This window comes from Hemitrygon akajei, unplaced genomic scaffold (assembly GCF_048418815.1).
Source record: "Hemitrygon akajei unplaced genomic scaffold, sHemAka1.3 Scf000143, whole genome shotgun sequence".
Taxonomy (NCBI): domain Eukaryota; kingdom Metazoa; phylum Chordata; class Chondrichthyes; order Myliobatiformes; family Dasyatidae; genus Hemitrygon; species Hemitrygon akajei.
Window position 1 is genome coordinate 215,553 of NW_027332029.1, and position 11,293 is coordinate 226,845.

Sequence of the window (11,293 nt, forward strand, 5' to 3'; positions counted from 1 at the left end):
GTGATCACTTTACCGCACTACAGTCTGGCACAGGCGTAAACAAATCGGATCAATGCTCACACAGCATGCAACAACATCGGCACCGGACGATACGCCCACTCTGCTTCCGTTGGCTGCGTAAGTCTAGGAAAGACCATCTCTGGCCCCGCCAAACCCGTGAGATTCCAGCACAAACCGACCCCCAAGCCCCCTCTTGTGCGGTGTTTTTTTAACTTGTTCCAAGTTATTGCCGCGAGATAAACACAGTACACCGTTTTAAAGTTAGAAGAGAAAGAGCAAAAAAAAGAAAGAAAACGGTCCATTTAAATGAAATAGTCGGTTGTGTACAAGTTGCTACTCACGGTTACCCCGTCGCCGAACCTACTTTGATCTCTGTCAGGGGTTTGTCGAATCACAACCCCGATTCATGTCGAGTACTACGCCCTCTTCTCTCTCCATCATCTTAACGAAAGCCCCAAGCCCAAATTTAGTGTTCCTCACCAGAGAATCCTACAGTCCATTCCCGCATCCTAATTGGATGGCACGCAAATCTCCTATCTCTTATCTCCAAAAGTAACCGAAACAAGCTTGTAGAGAACAGCACAAAAATACAGAATAGCATCACCGTAAAAAAAGTATATGATCCAGGGTATTACATTACAGTTAAATTTATGTTCATCTCATGGATTGCCCAGATCTTTGATCACTCAGCACAAGGCGTTTTGGTGTCAATGTGTAATAAGAGTCTCTGCCTTCCCAGTGTAATCCCGTGGCTATGTCGGTCTTTTTGTACACAACTGCAGGTCTATGCACGTTGTTGTGAAAGTCTATTTCCTTACAGCATGCGGCCTGCAGTTGTAAAGATCTGTATCCTTACAGCACCTTGTCATCTGTTCTAACGATCTGTAGGCTTGCAGTACGTGACAAGCTGTTGCAAAATCAAATTTACTTACAGCATGGTGCCGCCTATTGCAATGACCTCTGACCTTATTCAGGAGACAGCTGTTGTAAATATACGTATGTGTCCCTACAGAATGGTGTTTGGTATTATACAGGCCTGTGACCTTACAATACAGTGCTGACGATGTTTTTATGTCAGTGTTATAGTGCAATACTGGTATTGCCCTGCTCTGCGCCATCAGGGTTGTGCTTTAATAAACCCTGGCGTTGTTCTAGAGTTTTGTATTGTTCTGTGCCCTCACTGGGAGTTACTGTCCTCTGGCAGCTCATTGTGCTGAGAAAGCAGGACGAGTGCCTTTAAAGAAATGTGCCGTTATTACGCAAAATGACCTGGGTGGATTATAGGTCTGCTGGAGATATGGAGGGAAATTGTTACCATTATTGGGCACAGGATCATTGTGGGACGGGGAGCGTTTAACCGATTGAGTCTATACTAGCTCCTGGTCCAATATTCCCTTTGCCCCCTTCCCAAATCTCTCCCACAGATCGGCAGGTACACACAGATTCAGCTCAAGCTTCAATGTAATCGGAAGACAAGGTGAGGCACAACGGGGATTTCTCTGGGAAGCTAAGCCCAGTGATGCTATCGGGAACAGCAGTAAACAGTTGTTTCGTAAATCGAAGGCAACTCACTCAAAATGGCGGAGAAATTCATCACCCCACGCAGCAGCTATTGAAAAGAGAAGACAGACGACGTTTCTGGCCCAGATCTGACTTTGTGTGTGTCGTTTTGTATTTCGAGCACCTGCAGATTTTCTTGTGTTTGTTTTGTAACTCTGCTTATCACATTGTTCACATTTACCCACAAGTAGGTGTAGGGAATAGGGAGCAGGAAGGCAGCTGAATTGTAATATTTTACATAATTTATTTCTAACATTTCATGAGTTTCAAAATCCAACCCAATGGGTACTTCACTGCATTTTTGAGTTCCTTTCGGAATTTGTTCTGAGTCAGGGCATAGATACACGTGTTGGTGCAGGAACTGAGAACCTGCAACATTCCCGCTGTCTTTTCTGTTATGTAACTGGGATCTGTGATAGAAAAAACAAATCTCATTGAAACCCGTCGATAGATATAAAATACCAGCTGTGTTACCCACAACATTATGAAACTACCGGTAATGCCGAAGAGCAAAATTATGGATTTGCGTCGGTTCTCCATCTCCCGGTCCTTGTCATTCTCTCCACTCTTTTGTCCTCGGAGCCCCCTACGGGCTCGACTGGCCACTAGAATCCGCCTGACAGTCAGAATATTGAACAGCAAAATCAGAAAGAATGGGACACAAGGGGTTAAAATGCGGTGAAACATCTCAAATGCTTTCCATGAGGGAGAGTGTTTGTAGCTCAATGTACGAACACAATACCAGGGAACACCATCAATTATTTCTCTAGGCTCGTATACAAAGTACCAGGGGACATTCTCCAAACTGGCCAGTACACTCACTGTCCCGATAACCACGGCCGCCGTTCTCTCGGTGCAATATTTCGTTTTCTGTTTCTCACAGCAAATAGCCACAAATCGATCGACGGTGAAAGCGACAGTCTGCCAGACAGACGTCGCAGTGCTGGCAAAAACCAACCACATATTGAGTCTGCAGACGGGAGTGATGTCCAGGAATGATCGGGGAAAATAAATCCGAGCAGTCCACGTCAGCAGCGGTTGCGATATGACTACCAGCAGATCGGCCGCTGCCATTCCCACCAGGTAGCGAGTGACACATTTGGAGAGACCGCACCTTCCCCGGGACAGGATCAGAATCGCCACCAAGTTCGCTGGAAGAGAGACAGGGGACAGCATGTAGGGAATATACTGAACAAAGAGCAACGCAGCAGTTTGATCGGATCCTTTCATGTTTTCAGGTTATTGTTGCCTTTACCGGTGGGAGGGTGCAGCGAATTTCCAGAGCTGACGGAGACAGAGAAGGAGTTTATGCAGTAAAACTAGATCAATATGATCTGAATACAGATTCATAACTGATGGCCGAAATGTGAAGTGGCAGGGGAAATCTGTAACTGGGTAACTGCCTCCTCAGAGTAAATACTGAATGGAACAGTTTATACCGGCGCCTTTCGCTTCTCGTGTGGATGAAATGAATAACTCTGATGGCGGGATTTTTTTCTGTTAAACAATAATCAACTTCCATGACCCTCTTGCCAACGACAGAACAGCCGAAGGAAGAAACAAAAACAGAAAATGCTGGAAACACTCCTCCAGGCAAAAAGGAAAATGTGGAAAACCAGTTGACGATTCTTTCCTCAGAACTGTTCTCAGTGAGGTCCCTGACACGAGTGTTAACTAGCTTCTCTTTCCACACAAGCTGCTTCGGGCTTCGTGATTCTAGAGTTCACCGTGTGTGTTTCCTATTCTCCTATTTGCATCTTCAGTGACTTAATAACAGAGCATTGGCATACCATCAGACACAGCGCAGTCTGACACAACCTCACAGACAGACATGGAGCCCCCCACAGAATCCATCACAGGGAAGCCGGGGAGAAGAACTCTCCGTCCAGCCTGAGCTCGGTGTCGTAGTCCCATGTTTGTAGCAGTGTCAGATGTAGACAAGAAGGAAAACATCTCACAGTACTGATAGCTATGAAACGACACGTGATGGCGTTAATTTCTCAGCAATGACTCCATTGTGTTGTCCATCAATTGTTTCACATTCAGTCATATCGTACAGATTTATTAAAGATCCGCGATGTTCATGATGCAATATGCAAATGCGCACAGATGTAAAAATGTTACTACCAGCCGATGGTTTAGTTACACCTAACTCAGACAACCACTCGCATACAAACGTAGAGAATCAATTGTTATTATCTATGTGGAACAATATTTCCAAATACAGTTCACTTGCTTCAAGACCCGATCATCACATCATTGAACACAGGCAGCTGGGAGATCACTGCCTGACCCGTTGCGTTCCACAGGTGTTGGGGGAATCGCGACATTTCTGCAGCGGTCTTTAGATCCAGATGCCACAATGCACAATCCTTGTATTTGCATTCAATTCCTGAATATTGGAATATTAGGACAGGACCTGCGACAGTTGAAACCAGCGACAGAAATAATCACAATACTGGAATTAAACTTCATTTCCCAGCAACTACAGTTGACACTGGGGCTTACCGGGAATTCCAAAGGCTGAAATAAAAGGATAGTAGACGTCCTCTATCCGCAGATGACTGGATACTCCATTTCAGTGAGAATGTGAGACCGCTGTTGCTCCTGACTCTACAGCACCGGCAGACACTCTGAGCTGATCCTTTCCAAACGGCCCCGATTTATACAGGGGATCGGTCTCCAGAGATACGATTATTCTCCTGACTAGCTTCCTTCGTTACAGTCACTTGAACGAACACTTGAATTCTGCACCATTGACTCTGATGTAAATATTGGCCTCATTGAAGATAAGCGCATCAAAATTCGCGGGCGTTACCTGGGGCATTTTCCACTCACGTGGTGGAGCTCTCATGCCAAAGGCTGAGTGTTGTCACCGAGCAGCCACGTTCACAGAGTTCACGCTTTTTATGTTTGATATTCATCTGTAAGGAGTTCACCAGTACTTTCCGATCCCTAACTGGCAAGGTGTGTTAAAGAACAGAGAGGTGCTGATAGCTCATGGTTTGCACATTCACGGAGAGAAGAGATAGTCAGTCCCACACTGAGCACAAACACGAGATACAAGTTTCCAATACAGCTGTTACACTCAAACAGAGGTGATCAATGTACATTGTATACTATATCGGTATCCTACACAGACCCAGACTCCATTTACTCACGCGAGGTTTTGGGCGGACAGTAAAAAGAGTGTTACATTGTCAGTGTGGTGCAGGAAAGGACAATCAGATGGAAAATGTGAAACGATGAATCAGGTGTGGGTGGAATTTAGAAAAAGATACTGACAAGCACATGGTGTTCTGGATAATGAGTTTGTGTGGACTGACAATCGGAAGCAGGTCAAAGGCAGAAAGGGGAATAAATGGAGCACTTTCAATTTGAGAATCTGTGCCCAGAACAAAAACTGTTGGATTGCGTCTAGGCCACCAACAGTTCACTGTCGATATAATAATTTGGATGTGGGGCACAGTATATTATATTCCTGTCCGCTGCAGTCACAGAGCTTGGTGGCAAAATCAGTATTGCAATAGGTACAGAGACGGTTTGCGGATGCAGACAGAAGTGAGTAAGTGAGCATCTGCAATTGGACAATGTGGGGAAAAGTGATTCCATCCACTCCGAGAGGAACAAAATAGAAAAAAATATTTATATATATGCACACACACACACTTCTGGAAAGAGATAACGGTTCAGCGTGACCTGGGGTGCTTGGAAACATATCATTAAGAGTTAACATTCAGGTACAGTGAAAAATTAGGGAAAGAAGCAGTCTTTTATCCAATGATGCCGGAGAATTGGAGAAGAGTAAAATGATGGATTTGTGACGGGTCTCAATCTCCCGGTCCCTGCTATTCTCTCCACTCGTTTGTCCCCGGAGACCCTGCAAACTCGACTGGCCGCTACAATCAATCTGACAGTCTGAACATTGAACAGCAAAATCAGAAAGAATGGGACACAAGGGGTTAAAATGAGGTAAAGCAGTGTAAATGCCACCAATGAGGGAGAGTTTCTGTAGCTCGCTGTAGCAACACAATACCGGGAAACACGGAACACGGGGAGCACATTATTTCGATGTGCTCGTATATAAAGCCCCAGAGGACACTCTCCAAGCAAGCCAGCACCCTCGTTGTCCCAACAACCACAACCGTCGTTCTCTCGGTGCAATATTTTGTTTTCAGCTTCTCATAGAAAATAGCCAAAATCGATCGACGGTGAAAGCGACAGTCAGCCAGACGGAAGTCGCTGTGCTCTCAAAAATTAACCATTAGCGGATTCTACACACAGCTGTGATCCGCAGGGATAATCTGGGAAATAAAATCCCAGCAGTCCACTTCAGCAGCGGATTCGAGATAACGACCAGGAGATCGGTCACTGCCATTCCCACCCGGTCGCGAGTGACAATTTTAGAGAAACCTCACTTTTCCTGGGACAGGATCAGAATTGCCACCCAGTTCGTTGGAAGAGTGACGAGGAATAGCAAGTTTAGAAAATACTGAGCAGAAGTCAATGCAGCGATTAGACTGGATCGTGTAATATTTCCACGTTATTGTTGCATTTAGCGGTGGGTGGATCGAGAGAGAATGCCGAGCGGGCGGAGACACGGAAATTTATTAGTAAAATAAAATCAGTACAATCGGATTACAGATTTCTTACTGAAAACCGAAATGTGAAGTGGCAGGGAAAGCTAAAATTGGGAAACCACCTCCTCAGAGTCAACACTAAATGAACATTTTATATCGGCACGTTCCGCATCTCGTGTGTATGAAATCAATAAATTCGACTCTGATAGTGAGATTTTTCTATTTGACAATCCTCAGTTTCCATGACGCTCCCTGTCAGCGACAGAGCAGCCGAAGGAAGGAACAAAAATCAGGAAATGCTGGGAACAGTCATCCAGTCAAAACAGAAAATGTGTAAAAACAAATAAAGAGTCTTTCCTCAGACAGAACCCTGACACCAGCGTTAACTGGTTTCTCTTTCCATCCGAGCTGTCTGGGGGAGTAGTGCTTCTAGAACTTCCCGTGTGTGTTTCCTCTTTGCATCCTCACACCGAACAGTGACTGATTCCAACAGAGACCGCGCAGTCTGATCCAGCCGCACAACGGACATGATTCATCCCATAGAATCCATCACCGTCCGGCAGTGAGCTCGGTGCACAGTCCCGTGTATGTAACAGTGTCAGATGTAGACATAATAGAATACATTTCACCGTATTCGTAACCATGAAGCGACAAACATAGAAACCCTACAGCACAATACAGGCAAATCGGCCTAAAAACTTTGACGAACATGTCCTTAACTTAGAAATTGCTTCTAATATACCCTCTATGTTTCTAAGTTCCATGTACCTAAATAAGAGACTCTTAAAAGACCCTATCGTTTCTGCCTCCAGCACCGCCGCTGGCAGACCGTTCCACGCAATCGCCTCTCTCTGCGTAAAAATAAACAACTTACCACTGAGATCTTATCTGTACCTCCTTCCAAGCACCTTCAGACTACGCCCTCTGGTTTCAGCCATTTCCGCCTTAGGAAAACGCCTCTGACTATCCACACGATCAATGCCTCCCATCAGCTTGTATTGGCAAGCTCCCCAAATCCAGGCAACAGACTTATAAATCTCCTCTGCAACCTTTCTATTGTTTCCATGTCCTTCCTATAGTGAGACGACCAGTACTGAGTACATTACTCGAAGTGGCGTCTGACCAGATTTCAATATAGCTGCAACATTATTTCTACGCACTTAATTTCAATCCCACGTTTGATGAAGGCCCATACACCGTTAACCTTCGCACCAGCTTTGAGTGTCTTATAGATTCAGACCCCAAGGACCCTCTGAATCTCCACCCTGCCAAGATTCTTACAATTAATGCTATATTTTGCCATCATATTTGTCCCACTGAAATGAACTACCTCACACTTACCTGGGCTGAACTACATCTTCTACTTCTCAGCCGTTTTGCACCTTATCAATGTCCCGCTGTATCCCCTGACAGCCCTCCACTCAAACCACAACACCTCCAACCTTGCGTAAGCAGCAAATTTACTAACCCATCCTCCACTTCCTAATCCCGGTCAATTATAAAAATCACAAGGAGTAGGGGTCCCAGAACAGATCCCTGAGGCACACCTCTGGACACCGATCTCCATTCAGAATATGACCCGTCTACAATCACTCTTTGCCTTCTGTGGCAAGCCAGCTCAGGATCCACAAAACAATGTTCCCTTGGATCCCATGCCTCCTTACTTTCTCAATAAGCTTTGCTTCGGGTACCTTATCAACAACGACTGTACTACGTTGTACAGCTTCACATTCACTCACAGCACACCCGTTTATTAAAAATCCACAGGTTTAATGATAAAACATCGAACTTCCCACAGTTGGCAAAATGTTACTACCAGTCGATGGTTTGATTATCGCAACAAACACACACAACAGCTCACATCCAAGTGCAGACAGTCAATTGGTGTACTCTCCGTCGGCTGTATAAATTTGCAAAACAAGTGTAGCTGCTACAAGACCAATAGCACAGAGCCCCGTACAACACATTATTGAACACAAATGGCTGGAAGGACTCTGCGTGGTCCGCTGAATAACAGAGGTGTTGGCAGAGTCGCTAAATTCGAACAGCGGTTTGAGTTTAGATCCGGATCCCGGAATCCACAATCCCTGTGTTTCCATTCCATATTGGAAATCCGGGATAACTACCACTGGACATCTAACAGTGGAAACTAGCGACAGAAACAATCTCAACATTGGAATTAAACTTCAATTCCCAGCAACGGCAGCGGACACTGTGTCTTACCGGGAATTCCAAAGGCTGAAATCAAAGGATAGTAAACGTCTTGTATGCGCCAGATGACTGGATACACCATGTCAGTGAGAGGCTGTGACACCTGTTGCTCCTGGATTCACAGATCCGGCAGACACTTTGAGCTGATGCCTACACAGCGCCCATATTTAGGCACAACATCAGTCTCCAGAGACACGGTTGTACCCTTGACTAACGCTCTTAGTTACAGTTACTTAAACAAACACTTAATTCAATCGATTGAGTTAAATACTGGACCAGTACTGGTCCGATTAAAGACAAATACATTAAATTCTTGGGCACACCTCAGCAGTGACCCAGCAGGTGGAAATATTGCCAGAACTCTAATAACAAGCTCAGAACTCTAATGACACATGTACAGATTTGACGTTTTTTTTTGTTGATTTTTCATCTGTAACTGGAGCTCACCCACACCAGCAGACCCTTAGCTTCTGTTCCTACGGTTTCCATTGTTTACTGTTACACACACACACACACACACCCACACACACACACACACACACACACACACACACACACACACATATGATTGTAATTTATTGTTTGAACGTTTGTATTATGTATTTCAATATGTTTCTGCAGCAAAACTGATTTTATGATCAGTCATTCTCTTGTATAGTGTAACAGTGTGGATTTCATAGTGTACCTCTCAGTATCTTCTACAGCATGAGTGTCTGGGATTCATTGTGTATCTTTCCGTCTCTGATATTACGTGAGAATGATGGGATCATACTTTTTCTTTTTGATTTTGTCCCATAAATCTGACATTAAATCACGTCGTACAATTATCTGCATTTATTGATTTAAGCTACATTCTTGCACAACTATATCAAGCTACCTCCAGATGACACCTCCAAATTTATTATACACACAGACAGCTTGAACGAAAGTAATTATGTTGGATTAGTACTGCAAAAATCATTCAGTAGGAAGTAGGACAACCGGCCTACAATATCAATGTTCACATCTAATTATTAATACACGCTATTGCATTAACTTCAGTAGTTCTCGGGACCTGTGCTGGGAGTCACTGAATAAAGATTCGCAACGGTTCTACACTATTCAATTATGTAACTGTGGTCGTAGTAGTTGAAACAATAACGGAATGCAGAGTGAAGTTTAACCGCTGTAGAAGAAAGTAGATGATAAGGTGCAGCATCATAAGTAGGCAGATTGTGAAACCAATAGTACATCTTATAATACTAATCCTATAATAGTGCAAGTAAAGTTGTAATTAAGCCCCGTAATACGTGCTTTAAGGGTAATGTCGTATTCACTCCTGTATCTTTGATTTTCCCCCAGAAAATAGAGATATGAGCGTAGATGTGAGTATTTTCAGGCTGCTGTTCGCAGATATTTGACAAATAAAGGGTTAAACGTTTCCAGAAGGTATATCGGGATATCGAGTTTGGATTCTTATGAATCCATGCCTGACATTGAAAGCAGAAGTGCGCTTGCACATCACATCCTCCTGATGTTAATGTTTCTATGTCTGTATGTCCCTTTGGCATAATGGACAGGACTGCGCACAGCACTTCATGTTTACGCAGGCAAGTGTTTCTATAGATCCAGCAGAGCTACCTCTCTGGCATTCAGTAGCGTCAGTCAACAGAATCAGATCTCCATTCGTCTGCTGAATTTCCTACCGAACTAGGCCCATATCTTCAGAGATCTGTCCATGTGCTTTCCGGGATCCCTGTGGTCCACCATTGTACTTCACATTCCACCATTTGATATGGATCTCCTGGCCTAACGTAGACGTTTTGCCTGCATTGCCTCACTTGTGCATTGTCATGTACCCGCCAGATTTAATGGAAAAAGTTTCTCGTTTTACGTCTATCTGTGATCGTCATGACTTTTTAAATTTCGAACATCATCTATACCCTCCTCCTCTCCAAGAAAAAAACAAATTATAGCAGGGCGAATAATACTCGAATATTAATTCATAGAGTCATATATATGACTCTAAATATCATTAGAGTCAGAATACTAACTCTGAATGGTCGCCGGTTGTCGGGAATGTAATTCAGCCCCTCTACATTGCTCTGTATAGATGGTGTTTACAAGATGGCTGAATTCTGTCATAGTGCATGGTGAGTAGGCAGAAGCTGCGAGCTCTCGTGACGGTAGGTAAAAGGACCCTGCGATCAGAAAAACAGCGAGTTCTTGTGAGTTGTACATACTGAGTGGGAGCTCTGAATATCTCTTTCTAATGTAACATAATCCGACAGGACTCTCCACAACAAAGCTACTTTTCCTACAGAATTGACTAGAAATGAGGAATAATTTTCGTTCCACGGAGAGTTCCTTTCCACACACGGGGTGGAATGGCAGAACAACTCACTATGAGTGAATCGCATTCCCAGTCCACCAGTCCAATTCAGCCACAGTGGAGCAATTCACCTGGTCCCGGAATTTGTGAAAGTTGTTCCTGGAATCTGGCACTGGATCTTGCTGCTCCACATCCAAGGGCAAAGGGCCATTCTGAGCGTGAGCAGGGACTCAGTCTCAGATGGACATAAATGCCACGGATATGGCTCTGACACTGAATACGGTAACTTCCCTATCACCCATCGCCTCTTTCCTCCTTCTGTCACCTATCAGGGACCGTCGGGACACAAGTGTATTGGAGTAGCTCAAGGGTATTTTCAAGATGAAGGCTGAACAGTTGGCACGAGTGGCATAGGCAAATGAGGAAGAGCTCCACGCAGTGAGTATATAGATTTAGGAAAGTGATTAAAGGGAAGGACCGCCAAGGTACTTATCTCCGGATTACTTCCGCTGGCACGAGATAACGCAAGCAGGAATGGTATGAATGAGTGGTTAAGGAGATGATGGTAAAGGCTGCAGGGTTTCAAGTCCTTGGGTCATAAGAGCAATTTTTTCGGGGAATAAGTGATTCG